Below are 3,353 nucleotides of genomic sequence, written 5' to 3' on the forward strand. Positions count from 1 at the left end.
TAGGCACCGCGGCACGTGGAAGCAGCCTGCGGGTGGAGGCGGGCAGGTAGTGAGGGCCGGGGACAGCCGAGAGGCGCAACCCCTGCGGCCCCGCCCTGTCCCCCACTCACCTTTGAAAGGACCTCCCTTGATGGAGAGGGCCACCTTGCCCTCTCGGCTCAGGTAGCCAAACCATTCCCCGTACTCGGGATCGCGAAACTGGAATAACAGAGACAGTGACAGCTAGCGCCTGCAGGACCCGCCCAGATGCCACTGCATCGCTACCAGGGGTCAGAGCCTGGGTTGATCCCAGGTAACATGGCTCCAGAACCAGCGATCTGAACCGCGACACTGCGTCCTCCACAAAGATGAAAGCAGGGGTGGGCGCAGCAAGCAGGGCTACAACTATATAACCGACTGGGCAAGGGGACGAGACACTGCTAGATGGAATGAAAGAACCCTGCCCTGGGATGTAGAAGCGTTCTCTATCAAGCCAGGCGCTGTGGCTCGCGCCTGAAATCCAGCACTTTGGGAGGCCGAGGCGGGCGGATCACCTGAGGTCAGAAGTTCAAGATCAGCCTGGACAACATGGTGAAACCTCATCTCTACTGAAAACACAAAATTAGCTGGGCGTGGTGGCGCACCTGTAATCCCAGCTACTCGGGAGGCTGAAGCGGGAGAATCGCTTGAACACAGGAGGCGGAGGTTGCAGTGAGCCGAGATCACGCCATTGGGCTCCAGCCTGGGTGACAGAGCAAGACTCCATCTCAAAGAAAGAAAGAAAGAAAAGAAAGGAAAGAAAGAAGGAAGGAAGGAAGGAAGGAAAGAAAGAAGAAAGAAAGAAAAAGGTTCTCTATCGTGATTGTAGTGGTGGTTACGTTGATTTAAAGAAACAAAGAACCCTGATGGAGGAAACGACCTGTCATGAAACTCTTTAAGATGTGACTCCCTTGGAGCTCCCATTCCCAGCTTCACAGGCCTGTCTTCCAGTAGATGTACAATCTCATCTGACTCCTGTCCTGGCTCACCATTGGTCCCAAATGCATCTCGTCGTCCGTCTGCCCCTGCCCAGTGCCCATTCCACTCTCTTTCCTTCTCTCTCCACTACCATTCCTTGGGGCACCTGTCTCAGGAAGGCTTGTCAGTTCAGCCTCTTCTCCAAAGGATCATGGAATCAATTACATTGAAGTCCAGTATGAAAATGTCTCTTTAAATGGTGGCCCATAAGAGTTGGTGTATTCTTCTTCGTAGGAAGTAAAACTAGTCCTGGGCTGGGCACAGTGGCTCACGCCTGTAATCCCAGCACTTTGGGAGGCCGAGGCGGGAGGATCACTTGAGTCCAGGAGTTTAAGACCAGCCTGGGAAACATAGTGAGACCCCATCTACACACAAAAAAAATTAAAGAATTAGCTGGGTGTGATGGTACACAGCTGTAGTCCCAGCTACCTGGGCAGCTGAGGTGGGAGGATCGCTTGAGCCCAGGAGGTTGAGGCTGCAGTGAGCCATGATCGTGCCACTGCACTCAGTCTGGGCGATAGAGACCCTGTCTCAAAAAAATAAAAAAATAATAATTAATAAATAATACTAGTTCTGTGTGTATTCATTCTATCTTTTGAGTTACATTGTTCAAGTCCTTATTTTTTGACTACTTGACATGACACAGGAAGGTAAAGAAGAATTTCCCTCAATGTCTGGATTTTTGCCTTCTGTATTCTGTTATGTTGGTTGATGCATAATGACTTACCTGGTTTTTTTGTTTGTTTGTTTGTTGGTTGGTTTTTTGGTTTTTATTTATTTATTTATTTATTTATTTTTTTGAAACGGAGTCTCACTCTGTCGCCCGGGCTGGAGTGCAGTGGCCGGATCTCAGCTCACTGCAAGCTCCGCCTCCCGGGTTTACGCCATTCTCCTGCCTCAGCCTCCCGAGTAGCTGGGACTACAGGCACCCACCACCTCACCCGGCTAGCTTTTTGTATTTTTTAGTAGAGACGGGGTTTCACTGTGTTAGCCAGGATGGTCTTGATCTCCTGACCTCGTGATCTGTCCGTCTCGGCCTCCCGAAGTGCCGGGATTACAGGCTTGAGCCACAGCGCCCGGCCGGTTTTTGTTTTTTTAAGACAGAGTTTCGCTCTTGTCGCTCAGACTGGAGTGCAGTGGCGTGATATCAGCTCGCTGCAACCTTCACGTCCCAGGTTCCAGTGATTCTCCTGCCTCAGCCTCCTGAGTAGCTGGGATTACAGGGACCTGCCACCACGCCTGGCTAATTTTCTGTATTTTTAGTAGAGATGCGGTTTCACCATGTCAGCCAGGCTGGTCTTGAACTCCTGACCTCAAGTGATCCGCCTGCCTCGGCCTTTCAAAGTGCTGGAATGATGGGCGTGAGCCAAGGCACCCAGCCCAATTTTTGTATTTTTAGTAGAGACGGGGTTTCGCCATGTTGGCCAGGCTGGTCCAGAACTCCTGACCTCAGGTGATCTACCCGCCTCCGTCTCCTAAAGTGCTGAGATTACAGGTGTGAGCCACCATACCCAGCCAATTTACCTGTTAATCATAGCTTTTGTAATTGTTTAATGTCATCTATATCTTATTATTTCATTTTTGAGTTATCACTGGTGGCCCCTAATACATACTCTATGAATGCATTAAATATTAAGATACAGCTGCAGGTCTAACAACCCTGGTGGTTTGGAAGTAGTGATGAGCATATGTGATGCTTGCAGATGTCTCTCTAACTGCAATGCAATATAAACACATCTGGGATTTCTATCGGTGACAAAGCCAGGCACTTCTATTACCAATGTGGTTCACTGCCTCCACTCATAATGGAAGCAAATGCTAGTTTCCGTTAGAGGTTAGTACAAATACAGATGTGATTCTCCACCCCCCGGTTTCGAAGCCCACACACCCCAGAATAAGATCCCCTGCTATAGTCCTCCCAGTACCAGGGTTTACCAGTGGAGTCGGAGTCGTGGCTTTAGAAACACATGGTGAATCTTCATTCATTCACCACCCAGGCCTTGCCACCACTGGGTGCCATGTCCTTTCCTGCATTCAGCAGCTCGAGGTGCCTCCTGGGCAGCAGTCAGGACAGCTTATCACTCTGCTCCTAGCACTTGGGCCTCAGGGGGCCCCTGGTTTGGTCTTCTTCCTACGTCACCACTGATTCCTGTCTCCTTTGCTGGGCCTCCATTTCCCTTTTTGCCTCATAGATCTCAGCAGCATCTGTACTCTTTTTTTTTTTTTTTGAGACCAAGTCTTGCTGTTGTTCCCCAGGCTGGAGTGCAATGGTGCGATCTCGGCTCACTGCAACCTCTGCCTCCTGGGTTCAAGCGATTCTCCTGCCTCAGCCTCCCAAGTAGCTGGGATTACAGGCT

General features: G+C 50.3%; 2 protein-coding genes across 4 annotated transcripts in view; both read right to left on the reverse strand.

The window, feature by feature from the left end:
• The window catches only part of NAA10 (N(alpha)-acetyltransferase 10, NatA catalytic subunit), an 11,650-nt gene that overhangs the window by 6,151 nt on the left and 2,146 nt on the right, over nucleotides 1-3,353 (reverse strand). The window lies entirely within an intron of this gene.
• The window catches only part of RENBP (renin binding protein), an 18,267-nt gene continuing 14,914 nt past the window's right edge, over nucleotides 1-3,353 (reverse strand). The window contains exons 9-10 of the mRNA XM_012002274.1: nucleotides 111-198; nucleotides 1-26 (exon numbers count right to left, since the gene is read on the reverse strand). The gene's annotated coding sequence lies outside the window, so the exon portion shown is untranslated. The remainder of the gene's footprint in view (nucleotides 27-110; nucleotides 199-3,353) is intronic.

This window comes from Mandrillus leucophaeus, unplaced genomic scaffold (genome assembly GCF_000951045.1).
Source record: "Mandrillus leucophaeus isolate KB7577 unplaced genomic scaffold, Mleu.le_1.0 Scaffold681, whole genome shotgun sequence".
NCBI lineage: Eukaryota > Metazoa > Chordata > Mammalia > Primates > Cercopithecidae > Mandrillus > Mandrillus leucophaeus.